Below are 14,075 nucleotides of genomic sequence, written 5' to 3'. Positions count from 1 at the left end.
AAATATTCTATTTCATATTAAAAGTGTATACAGAATACATGATTCAATTATAGAAGGTTAGGTAAGTAAACAGCTTTCTCGCTCCCTCTTGACATATCGGCTCCCTTATTTGAAAACGTGTTGCTTCTTTACAAAAAAAAGTACCTATTTCACAAAAAAAATTTTGAATTGTATATTAGTAAAAACTAAACTTTTGGTGCAAATTATTTGGTCGGCAGCACCGTTTCCACTTTGACGCTTTGGTTTGTTATTATTCGTTGAAAATCTTTTATCTGTTTGTAAACAGATAAGTAAGTATAATAATAAAAGCTAATTATTTTGTAAATTAACGTCGTTTTTCACTATTTAGGTCGATTATGTCTTACATATGGTGATAGTCGATTATTTGGAGTCGGCTTTCTGCTGCAGAAAACCACCGGTTTGTGAATTTTCATACATGTAAGTCCAGATCAGACATTTGTAAAAATTCTTATTAAACTTTTTCATTCATAGGTTTTTATAGCAGCGTTTTTGCAAATATAACAGAGACCACCTTACATACAATACATAAACTACAGTTAGTAAGTTCTTTTAGAATATTTGCTAATAAATTGTAATAAATAAAAAGTTCTTATTTGTAGGACTTCACAGACGGGCAATTGCTGCGGAAGGTGTGTGTTGAAGAGCTAGGTGGCCCAACTATTGTGGTTTTTAGAAACGAAACGCGCGTATTTCTACCATTGTCTCATGTGGTGCTACGGACAATTTCATAGGAGACATGGAGCGTGTTGTGTATGATGGTGCAAATACCTGTTTAACATGTGACGGTCATTATGTGCCTAGTACTGCTACCTCTGAAATCAATTTGACTTCCGAACTGGCTGTCCACGTCGATACCTTACCCCATCTAGAACAATATGCTGTACGTAGATGTATGCGCAACACTTACACGAGCAAGTCCTCGCGCTTTAAGTGTACAATTACAGATAAGTTGTAATGATATATTTGTGAGTTATTTTTAAGTTTTTGGTTTACAGGTTTTTGATTTCTGCCTGAAGTAAGTGCAGCGTTCCAACACCTATACGAGCAAGTGCACCCACATTCCTCATATTTCCTCTCCGATTCATTACTGAGACACGTGGTATTGATATACGTAAATTTACAAACCATCACAATTACTAAAAGTGGATTATATTACCAATATCTAAAATTTTTCGATGTATTAGTTTTAGTCTATATTAATACATTTTCCTATTAATATTAGGGACGGAAAGTATATTAAGGTAGACAAATTTTAAACTATAAACTAGTAAATTTGTAATTTTTATTGCAAACTATTTTAACTCTTCTAATTTGAATTTTTTTCTTATATTTAGAAATGATCGACTGAACTTCTGCTTTCGCAATGTCTTTACGGTAACATACTACATGTATCTACATGTATTGTTATGCACGAAATAAGAAAAAAAATTAAACTTTCTGTTTCATCTCATTCCTGTCGATTAAGTATATTTTGACCTTTGGTGTATTAACCCTTTCGGTCCGAACGGGACTTATATGTCCCGGCACATATTTGAAGATAACTAGCCTGGAATTAAGCGAATTTAATGGACTTTATTTATCCCATTTCGTAGTAAATGCCATTCTTAACGGTATTTCCTTCCGTTATTTGAAGTTAAATGGTAAACACGTGTTCATTAGTCAAAAAACAAATGCAAAAGTGGACGCGAATTTTGCAAGTGGTAGGTTTTTTTTGCGATTTTTCGTGGTTTCTTCAAAGTTTACTGAAAATATATTTTTTTATTGTGCTAGTGCTCTATTATTATATTGAGGTAAGTAAGTAAAAGTTTTTGTGTTATATAACAAATTACTGGCATTTTTATCCTGGTGGGACGTATGTGTTCCATCAGTATTCTTGTTTGCTCCTTACCATAAGTAAAAACCAATTTTTTTATACTGTATTACTTGCTCATTGTTTTCTTCTTTTCACTTTACTGAAACTAAATATATGTTGAATTCATAATAAAACAAACTTTTATATAAAACGATATTGGATCATAAAATACTAAACGGGACAAATGCGTCCATAAAAATACTGAGGGGGCATATATGCCCCAGCCCCTCCCACCGCCCCATTTTAACCGTTAGCGGCTTTCCGTACCGAAAGGGTTAAAAGACTTGTACTATTGTAGTAAATTAAACACATTAAATTCCTTTATTATGACTATTTTTTGTTCTCCTCCACAAAATATACTCAAATCTATTGCAAGATTATATATATATATATATATATAATTGGCGCGGGTGGGGTGTTTGGCCGAGCTCTTCCTCCTATTTGTGGTGTGCGTCCTGATGTTATTCCACAAATGAAGGGACCTACAGTTTCAAGCCGACTCCGAACGGCAGAAAAAAACACATACATGTGGGGTTATTAATTTAAGACGATAGAATTCATTATAACGAAGCGATAATGCACTTGAATTAATGTTTCTTTATGTGAAAGGTTTATTAATGAATATGTTTGAAAACTTATAACTATGAAAATACAAATGATTAACTCAATATAATTGGATTCAATTTTTAGCGACAACCAAACGTTTACAAAACTCAAAGAGGAAGAGGAAGATCCAACCCGTGTTAGTTCTTTCTTTTTCATCGATATATTACTCTTGACAACAGAGTTGCATTGTCGATAAATGTTTATTAGTAAACTTGACCACTTCTAGTCTTTTTACCGATTCCTACATTCGGCCATCCTGACGCTTCGTTCGACTCGAATGAACCATTTTCCAAATCAACCCACTTCTTCATAAATTCCGCCACAGTTGTGGTTTTACCTGGGCCTTCATGTTCTCCAACTTTTTCCACATCGTATCTACCGTGTGCCCTAATCTTTGTAATTTTATAAGGACCAAAATATTTAGGTTTTATCTTTAGTCCGGTACCATATTGAGTACGTTTAATAGCTACTAGCTCATTTAAAATGTACTTTAATTCTTTCTTGCGATTTTTATTAAATGTCCTACGATTTTCCTGTTGTATCTTTGCAATATTTTCCAGTGCTTCTTTTCGAACTTCTTCCCTCTCTTGATTTATTTCACTAATTATTTGTTCATCTAAAAATTCTTGTAAGTCCGGTATTTTGTTTAATCTCATTTCAAAACCTGTAAGCAATCTAAACGGAGATATTTTAGTACTTCTAGGCGACGTGTTGTTTATTGTCTGTTGTACGGAATCAACGTGCTTATACCAATTACAAGGATTTTCGTGACATAATTTGGTCAACATTGGTATAACGATTTTATGGATGCGTTCTACTTGTCCGTTACCGCGAGGAACTCCAGTAGCTATCATCAAGTGTTGTATACCCTGCCCTTGACAATATTCCTTAAATTGGTTCGAAACGAATGCTGCTCCTCTATCTGAGATTATGCGCTTTGGATTACCAAACACTCCTGCCTGCCTCTTAAGACGATCTACAACTGCATCTGCCGCTGTATTCTTGGTTGGATAAAGCCAAACGAATTTCGAAAAAGCATCCACTACTACTAAAATATAGTTGTAATTTTTGCTAGTTTGCTCTATTGGGCCAACATGATCTATATGATAAGTACCTAACGGCTTATCTTCTTTGTTGATCGGTGTTAGAAATCCCTCCTTCTTTCCTGCTTTACTATCCGAGACAATGCATTCAACGCAACTCTTGACAATTTTAGGCACTTTCGTTGATAGTTGTGGAATAAAGAATGTTTTTTCTACTGCTTCTTGAGTCCGTTTTGCTGAGAAATGCCCTTGCTTATGAGCTAATCGAATAATTTCCTCTTCCATAAGCGATGGTACAACTATAAGTTCCTTAATGGGATCTTTATATAAAACACCATGCTTAATATAGAAATCTTCGTACGTGCTGCTATCTAAGACTGTCATCACTGCTTGGACCCAATCATCCATTGTTTGTGCCTGCTTAAGTCTATGATGCATTGAATCTTCTAGCATAAGACAAGATACACGACTCAGAGCATCAACATGTCTCATTTTGCTTCCACTCCTATGTTCGATTTCAAAATTAAAATCTTGTAAAAATAGTGCCCAACGCGAAACTCTTAGAGGAATATCACCTCGCTTTTTCATTGTCATTGCGAAAGCATTACAATCTGTGATTATTTTGAATTTAATACCAAGAAGATAGACTCGCCATTTCTTCAACGCCTCGACAATTGCCAACACCTCAAGCTCATAAGAATGGTATTTTTCTTCTGCTGGTTTGGTTTTGCGACTAAGGTATTGAATTGGATGATAAAGTTGATCATCAGCATTCTTTTGCAGAAGTACACCACCATAGCCATGCATAGAAGCATCTGTGTGTACCTCGGTTTCTGCTTTTGGATTGTATAAGCTCAGTACTGGAGCGCTTACTAATGCTGACTTTAACTGACTAAACGCAACCAGTTGGTGTTCGACAAATTGAAATTTTGCATCTTTACGAAGTAGATCTGACAAGGGTTTAGCTACTAAAGCATACGATTCTATAAACCTTCTAAAATATGAAGTCAAGCCAAGGAATCGCTGTAAGCTTTTTCTATCGTTTGGTATGGGAAAATTTTGAACGGCTAATGTTTTTGCCTTGGATGGTTTTATTGTGCCATTTTCAATTATATATCCCAAAAAATCAACTTTTTCCATTAGAAACTGACACTTGCTCCACTTAATTTGCAAACCAAACTCTGCGGCTCTAGCTAAAACACGTCTCAATTTTTGAATGCCTTCATCCGTATCCTTAGAGGGAATAATGAGGTCATCCATATAAGTAACTACTGTTCCATCTTGTACCAAATCTATTAGAACTGCGTGAACATAGCGTGAAAACACAGCTGGTGAATTCGATATGCCGAAAGGAACGAAAAGAAACTCAAATTGACCACTATGAGTCACAAAAGCTGTATATTTCCTTGAACTCGGCTCGACTGGAACATGAAAGAATCCATTCGCAAGATCAAGCGTTGTGAATACCCTATGACCCTGCAATCTTTCAACTACGTCATCTAGCAATGGCATTGGAAAGTTATCCCTTACAATTTTAGCATTCAAGCGTCTGTAGTCACAACATAGTCTTTTATTACCATCCTTTTTGGGAACGAGAACAATGGGAGAAGCATACTCCGATGAGCTGGGTTGAATTATTTTATCGTCTAGCCATTTTTGAACTTGAGTGTCAACGATACACTTGTCAGAGTATGACATACGTCTTGGACGTTCAAACACGGGAAACTCATCACTGAGCAATATTTTCATTTCAACAGGGCTTTTCTTTTTGTTTTCTGGTAAATATGTACTAATGAGGGTTTTGATTGTCTCGACTAAAGGTTTATCAAGATGAGATAAATCAATCTCAGCATCTTGCGTTGCAGCAAATAAGCATAAGTCTTTATACTCTTGAAATAGTTCGAAGTCTTGTTCTGCAACTTTATCTGACAACTCTAGTGTACTTATTTTCTCTAACTCGTCGGTTACTTTGTGGCGAAATTGTACTGAATTTTTGGAAACAACTAAGTCTACAACGTCCAACACACTATTTCCGATGACTGCTGAGTATTTAATATCATTCTTGCTTTTGACATGAAAGGTAATTTCCAAAAGCTTACCATCAACCTCAACTTCTGTAACGAAGCTTCCTAGTGTTTTTAATTGACTGTTGCAAATACCTATTAGACAATGCTGTTCAGTTTGTAATTCGACATTTCCCAATTTTTCAACAATATCATCTCGAATCAAACAAAGGTCACATCCTGTATCTATCAACGCTGAGAAAAGTACATTCTTGCAGGTAATATCTTTGGAAATACATTTTCCACTACTATTGTTTGAAAGAGTGCTTGCATTGTTGATTTCTTGCTTGACTACAACTCGTGGTCCTGAACAATCTGCTGCTTTGTGCCCTGGCTGATCACACTTGAAGCATTTTGCAGGTTTTTTACAAGCGTTTGCCAAATGGGACGGATCACCGCACTTAAAACACTTTTTAGGCTGTCCCTTGTTGTTGTCACCTATTTTTCCCTTATTTTCACCTTGAGACTTTTCTGAAGAAGATGCTTGAGGGCGACTATTTCGGATTTTCTCATACACTTTAATCTGTTCTTTTAACTGCTGAACTGTCTTGGCCTGATACAAATTACTCTTGTTGCTTCTCGAATCTGGTATGCCTTCTATGAAATATTCAATCAAACTTGTCTCATCCAATCTAACGGGCTTTCCAATTTCCATTAAGCTATACAGATACTCGCGATAGTCCTCATTCTGTCGTTTACGCCTATTTCTCAACATACGATGTACTTCTATTGCAGAAACTTCTGTACCAAACTCTGAAAGTAACGCTGACTTTAATGACATCCAATCGCAAATGCCACTTTGACTACGGACATATATTTTTGCTGCACCCTTCAACAGTTGTTTTGAATATATGAATTTTTGAAGACCACTCCACTGCACAGCGGAAGCGCTATCTTCAAGTTCCTCAATCCATTGTTCAACAGATGGCTGACCTGATCCATTAAACTGTGAAAGCGAATCCTCAATATCACGTAAAGTAAAAGTTGATCGTACTGCTCCTACAGCCTCTACTGAACTATCAAGGATTTCATCATCGACTTGCAACTCATAATGCTCTAATAATCGGTCTTGCAATGATTGTTTTCTACCGGTTGTTGATAAATCTAATGCCGACAACTTTTCTTTTAACTCATTAACTGTACACGCCAATATTTCGTCTCTGTTCATTTTGTGCTCGTTTGTGCTTGTGCTTTACATGTACTGAAATATTAAATTATTTTTATAAACAGTTTTATAAATGCTTAACTTAAAGGTTTTTGCTATGATAGTTTTGTTAAATGTTTAGTTGGAATTTTTTATAAAATGTATGTACTTCAAATAGGAATTCAAATTCAATTCCACAACTGTTAAGGTTATGTTAACTTTTTCCAACTAGACTCTCAATTTATATGTAATGTTAACATTTGCCGATGCTAATTCGAAACCATCAAGTTGATATTTACGTTACGTTAATTTTCAAGTATTTCATTTAGTTTTAACAGTATTATCAAATCAATATTTAAACTTTAAAATATCTTCGGATAAAATTTCAATACGATTTTTTTCTACACCTTACACGTGTTTTGGTGTTACCACTCCAATTTCTTCCTCTTATTTTTCTTCTCTTTGCACACGCTCTGCATTCGCTGCTGACGTCACCGATCTGCTTTCCTCTAAGTGTCGCACCAAGTTGAGACGTCCTCCGATGATTCTGCTTACAAATTTTCGTTTCCAGCCTCTGCCACGTAAAATTTGCAAATTTGTAAGATACTGCGATATCAGCCTTTGCCACGCAAAATTTGCAGTTTCTCGTTTTGTTCGTGCTTCCCAGCCAAATGCCAACACGACTAGTTGTCTCTCTCTCTCTCCCAGTTTGCTTCGTTGCCACTGCCACAATTGCATAAAATTTCGCAATTTCTTAAAAGTTTAACGATTTATAAGAAATGCTTCACAAATATATCTTGCAATATCCTCGGCAATTTTTGTTCGACGGTCTTGTATGTTTTAGTTTTCAATATTCATTTTTTTTTAAGTTTTTCACGATTTCATCGTCTATCCCACTTCTGACACCAAATTTGTGGGGTTATTAATTTAAGACGATAGAATTCATTATAACGAAGCGATAATGCACTTGAATTAATGTTTCTTTATGTGAAAGGTTTATTAATGAATATGTTTGAAAACTTATAACTATGAAAATACAAATGATTAACTCAATATAATTGGATTCAATTTTTAGCGACAACCAAACGTTTACAAAACTCAAAGAGGAAGAGGAAGATCCAACCCGTGTTAGTTCTTTCTTTTTCATCGATATATTACTCTTGACAACAGAGTTGCATTGTCGATAAATGTTTATTAGTAAACTTGACCACTTCTAGTCTTTTTACCGATTCCTACATACATAAGTAACATCACATAGTTCTGCGTGCTCTTGTGTTAGATAAACATCGAAAATATTCTAAATAAATATTACATTTGTTTAAAGAAAAAACTATAATTTTTCTGTCGTTTCGTTTTAATGTAGATTAAATAACCAATATACTTGTTTTTCTCTTAGTACAGGACTAATTAGTTACTTTACGTACTTTTTTACTACCTCTAGGCAAGAAGGGGAAAACATTTTTCCCTTTTTCCCATCCTTCGTAAATGCAGCCCTAAAATAAGGGAGTGTCAAAGCGCCCTTGTCACTACTTACCTAACCTTCTATAATTGAATCATGTACAGAATATGTTTTTTCTTGAAATTAAGTGAAACTTTTTTCAAGTAAAGTAAACATTCAAAAGTTGGTTTAAATTTCCACTAGAAGTTGTAAAAAATTAAATTTGAGATATTCACTTTAGGAACATAAGTAAAATGAATGGTACTGAAATTTCGGATTCATATTTTATGTGTCCGTTTGCTGCGAGTATTTTCCTGCGAATAAGGAAAGTATTAAATTGCTTCGAGTGCAGGCAAAAAAATTTAGTTGTAGCAAAAATAGTGAATATTACGTTGCTATGTAAGTGTATGGAAACAATTGAAACGTAAATGGTGTGAAATAATAATTTTTTTTTGGCGGCTTAAAGCTTGAACTGCAGCTTGAACTGCAACTTAAACTATAAATCCGCTCCTCTAGTCTTACTGACTTCTGGTGCGAGGCTACTTATGGAGAGAAAAAAGTTCATGCATGTATTACATGACTTGGATATAGTGTGATGAATTGAGCATTTGACCACTGATATTATTCTAGTCAATAACGAACTAGTATGATTTCCTCTCTTAAACAATATCTGAACTGGAATGGTTCCACATTAGTTTGGCTTGTCCCTGCGGGCTACATGCAACTGTACATTTGCACTTTTGTATAAGCACAGATATGTGTGCATGTATGTTACGTGCCTAAGTGTGTGTTACGAGTGCAGTACGAAGGTATGTGAAAGCTCGTTTACTGCGGATGTTTATAGTTACCTATAAGCCTGAATGTATAACAATGAAATCCTCTTTGTCGCTGCCGCTGCTGTTTGCGGTAATCGCAGCGTCGAAGCGCCCAGTAGCAGAAGCGACCAACCTGCCTTGCCAATTTTTGCGCATATTTGTTGCCACTTTCGCCTTACTTCCGTGTGATATTCGGCATTATAGCACATGGCTGACCATTAAAGAAGTTTGGGACAGTTCTTTGGCGTAGTTGAATTTGTTCAGGAATGTTGGTGCGCAACTGTCGCACTCGATGTGGGAGGCGCAAATGGCACTGCAGTCATGGTTTTGCAATAAATGGCGTTTATGCTCTAACTTGGTGCTAGGCGAAATTATATCTCAGATTAAGTGAAAATGTATATAAATGCATATGTCTGTGGGCATTCGGCAAAACCACTTATATGACTTTAACAGGTTTTTCTTTAAGGTTATAAATTCTCATCTATTATAGAAAAAATGTATCATTTTATTAAATTTTTGCACAGACTATTAGTCAAGCTAAATGATCAAGCTGAATGACTAATTGATTAAATATTTGAAAAAAGTGCTAAGCCGACTTAAGTTTTTTAAAACATATTTACACAGATATGAAAGAGTCGCTAACTTAATATGCTCACATTAGTTTAATTTAAATATAGGATATTAGGTTAGGTTAAAATTGGTGGGCCCACTTGAACAGATAATCAAAATTCGACGGCTGTGATACCATACCGGAGGGAGGAGGAAGAAAGGAGAAGGGAAAGAACTAGACAGGTGGAGAACGGAAGAAGTGGTTTTGGGTTAGAGGATGAGCGCTCCTGATATTCCCGTTTCTAGAAGGATCTTGAGATTGTGCACGCTTGTGCACTAGTCTAGTGCTCCCTGAGTTGACGTGATGCCCATCTTTCCAGGGGCAGACCACAGATTTTCAAGGGAATAATAGAAGAAGAATACAATTGTAGCGAACGCGTGTGAGGCCTGTGACGTATCATTTCAGAGGATTTGCCTGACCTATCAATAGCTAGATATCGAGACTCGATTGAGAGTGTGAGTACGTGGGAGCCGAGCGGGAAGAAAACGCCTGCCGAAGGCCCTTTTAGGTGGCAACCAAAGTTGCTCGCACAATTCTCTTTTTAACCATAGCTAATGGTCAAACCTGGTAAATCTGTCACACTTGCTTTGAATAGTGACAGGGTTGCAATATATATGCATATATATATATATATATATATATATATATCTATATATAAATGCAAATTTGAAAACCACCACCTCATTTTATGCGAACATTCGCGTCTCTGCCTCTTAGCAACATGGAAATGTTAATATATAATATAATAAGTACCTGTGTACCCGAATTGTGTTCTCTAGAGACGGTCTGCAGGTGTCCCATCGTTTGGCATTATGCACACACAGTTGAGCAAATTTACTTAAACACTTATCTTCATGCACATAACACATTTGCATGCACTCATATATGTATGTAGAAATTTGTGTTGTTCTCTTCGTGGTCTGCTCTAATGTGACGAAAAACGCTACCACTTGCAATTCGAGTGAGCTATTAAAAGCAAAAGCGTTGCACACATTTTCACGCAATTACAATATTCTAGACATGTCGCTTTGCAAGGCATACATAAATACTTGAAAGAATACCCTGTAAGAAAACTACTTGGCTGAAAGTTAAGTTTTTAAAAGTTTTATATGAAGGAGAGGTGCCAAATTTTCGCATGCACTGCGACCGCTATCAAAAAAAACTTTTCTATCATTTGGTGTTTCATGATGAGGGTTTCGAACCTGGGCACTACCGAATCGTAGTCACACACCACGTCGTTCGGTTATAGTGGTCGCCTTATAATATAAAAAGTATTTTCAAACTAGTTTTTTAGAGTCAGTTCACAACTACGCACTTTTACACTAGTTATTTATGGAGTACTTCGCAACTAGTTAATGTGAAAGTATTTTATTTTTCACTTAAAAGTTATAAATTTAATATGTTTTTTGTGTAACATTAAGAGAAAAGATTTTTTAGAGCGAGCGAGATATGCATGACAAACTATTTTTTCCGGCCAGTAAACCTCAAAATTATATATTTCATAAGTGTAAGTGATGGTATTTTTTGTTTAGTTGTTGATTATGTTGTGATATTCTTCGAACATATATTTTTCTTTGGCTAAATCAAGTCTAGTTTTTCAAAATTCTCAACGTTATTAAATGAAGAAGAAGCAAAAATGATAAATATATCGATTGGTATAGCGTGAGTAAATAAATTGAATCTTTTTAATATGCACCTATTTTGAGCTAAATGTAAAGTAAGTTCACATTTGTTATTTAATAAAAAAATATTAAAAATATATATTGTATATATGTGACATATGTACTAATTTGTTGTTTATTACTAAATAAATTGTTAATTATTATACTTGTTAGGTATTTATTACTGTTCAACAATCCTACTGTTTCTTCTTTTTGTGTGTTAAAAAACAATTGTAATCTTAGAAAATTTCAAATAATAAACTTTTCAGTCAATTTTCATACAGCAAATGAAAATGTATTTCTACAAACGATAAAAAATAAAATTAATATTACTTAAAAATACAATTAATATTACTTGAATATAAGTATACTGCAAGCTTATATAATTCTTGCCGAGTACGTTCACGCAAATGCATTTTTATATCAACGCCTACGTACTCGTACATAAACGGAGCTGCATACATACGGATGTGCTTGCGTACTTATGTATGTATATGTGTTTTAGTATGTTTACGCATATGTTTGCCTGTGTGGATCCTTCAGGTTTTATCGCCTTGTCATGGCAAAATGTCCACTTCAGCACTTTTTTTATCCGCACACACCGTTTGCTTTGCCCTTTTGTTTCGGTTTTATTTGCGGCTGAAATGTGTTAAAATGCCATGTCGTCGCGTTGGTCACGCTCGCGGCAAATTTTTAAGTGCTTCCAAAAAAAAGTAAAAATAAAAATAAACGAAAAAAATAGAAATAAAAATTCAGAAAGATATAGAATTTCGAAAGCACGTTGAATGACGTTTGCGAATTCATTTAACGCCTAGTTTTAAATGAGCTTTTTAATGTACTCCTGCATGCAAAGCTCCAAGTTCTTTACGTTAAGTTAACTTAATTAATGGAATTTGGAACAGAAAATCGGATTTCCAAAAAAGTGCCCATATTGGGTGCTTATTTGAAATCTTTTTGATTTTATGACTTACATCATTCAAGCGGTAGTCTTTGTCACACAACTTGCGGTGGCTGTGAAATCCCATAAGGCGTGTGAGTCCTCAAATATCCAGTTATCCTTAACCGGCCAACATATTTACGATGCCATAATCATTTTAAAACTTAGTCAGCACATACTGTGCTTACATACATACGCATTTACTTAATCACGCGTGTGTTTGTTCAAATTTATTAAGTAACCATTTGACGCATTTAAATTTGCATACAAAGCGAAATCCGCAACATAATGCGCCAGTTTAACCGCGTTTGCCAGCTACTATCCCTCCATTGTGAAGACCCGCGAGCTCAACCAATCGAAAACAACCAAACGCGATTCATGTCAATGGCGAAGCACAGAAGCCCTGAGCTGTCATTACTTGGCTTCCGCTTAGGAGTTGGGGTGACAGGATTTTCATGTCATTGTCAACACTTTGGCATGCCACATTAGCGCCATAAAATTATCCTTTATATGCGTGCGGATTTGTGCTCTTTTAGAGAGCTGATAGTATCATTATGAAGGGCGAAGAGAGACAGAGAGGAAATGTTAAAGATATATTGATTTCCTTTACTGCTGCACATCTTGCTCATAAGCTTTTTGCTGCTGTCGATATGTTGCGCACTGTCAACGTAAAATATTAGAAAGTTCGACCAACTTGCAAACAAAACTCCAACTCTGAAGCAATGAATGCAATTAAGGCTGGGCAATAACGAAGAATTATGAGGTGGATGCGCAGAGTAAATACATGCAAGTTCTCACATATATACTGCACATACGCTCATGTAAATCACACGATTACATTTATCCCTTTACCCGGTGGTAAGGCTGGCAAAGAAAAGTGAAAGACAACCCAGCTACGTTTTCTTATCATAGCAACAAACTTTATCGCTTATTCGACCCGTCTTTTCCTCACCAACTCCATTCACTGCAGTATTAAGTACTTTGGCAATAAACTTTATGCTTCTTCAAATCTTTAATGCAGGCGTTGACGAAGTTAGGCCGCCGACCATTTGGCAGTTATGGACCTTATGCCACGGCGTATACGCAACAGTCAGCAACAGCATTCTGTCGCCGCACCAACTATCGAAGTGAACTGAACTGCGAAAAGTTTTCAATTTCCACTGCATATTTTCAGCAATCCATTGGCTCACAGTGCTTGGTTGGCCGCCTTTGAAAAGTTTTCCCAATCTCTATGCTCTCACACACTTTACGGCTTTTGCTTCTACTCGACTTATTTGCCTTTGTGAGTACTTTCGAAGTACTTTCTATGTACTTAGTAGTGCGCCGCTTGTCATATTTCATGCAAAGTGCTCAAACCATAGAAATAAAAAGTGGAATACCTAAATGGTAGAAAGTAAGAAGGAAAACTTTGCAAGAAAAATGAAAATGGGGTGGAAAAGCGCCTGTGGAAAAATGTGAACAGCTGCTGGACTTAATCATTGTACTTACACGTTAAGCCAGCCACACAGTCACTGGAACCTGCCAACGTTCGCTTTGCGTTTGCCATGCTTTCATTCACTTTTTGTTTTGCACTCCTTTAGATTTCGTTTTGTTACTTTTGCCTTTCGAAGTTTGCATTTTTTAACATTCACCATGAAACCATGTGTGAAGGTTTCATAACAGCAATATGTGTATGTATATGTATACAAAGAGCTATTATTTTCTTCTCCACCACTTCAGATATCGTTTTTGGTTTATGGCAGAGTTGGCTTTCAAAGCCGCACCACCTGATCCACTTAACAAACCTAATCTCTGTGTCTTGCTGGCTAATAGTAGGCAGTTGCAATATCTACGGTATTTTTGCTTTTTCATTAAATTTGTTTGCCTCTGGTCTTGTCGACCTTGT

The 14,075-nt window shown here is 35.8% G+C and overlaps 1 long non-coding RNA gene across 3 annotated transcripts; it reads left to right on the top strand.

Moving 5' to 3' along the window:
- The first annotated feature begins 321 nt into the window (after positions 1-321).
- LOC128867620 (uncharacterized) lies at positions 322-1,271 on the top strand. Of its 3 annotated transcripts, none has more exons than XR_008454999.1 (4): positions 322-438; positions 493-560; positions 621-969; positions 1,017-1,271. It is a non-coding gene; the product is annotated as an uncharacterized LOC128867620 (long non-coding RNA). The 3 variants fall into 3 exon arrangements; XR_008455000.1 differs by having other exon boundaries at positions 323-438; positions 621-901; XR_008454998.1 differs by having other exon boundaries at positions 326-438; positions 621-1,271.
- Positions 1,272-14,075: the final 12,804 nt, after the last annotated feature.

Source organism: Anastrepha ludens, chromosome 6 (genome assembly GCF_028408465.1).
Source record: "Anastrepha ludens isolate Willacy chromosome 6, idAnaLude1.1, whole genome shotgun sequence".
In the NCBI taxonomy this organism is placed as follows: Eukaryota; Metazoa; Arthropoda; class Insecta; order Diptera; family Tephritidae; genus Anastrepha; species Anastrepha ludens.
Note: the sequence above shows the minus strand (reverse complement) of the source record. Positions and strands in the feature narration are given on the sequence as shown.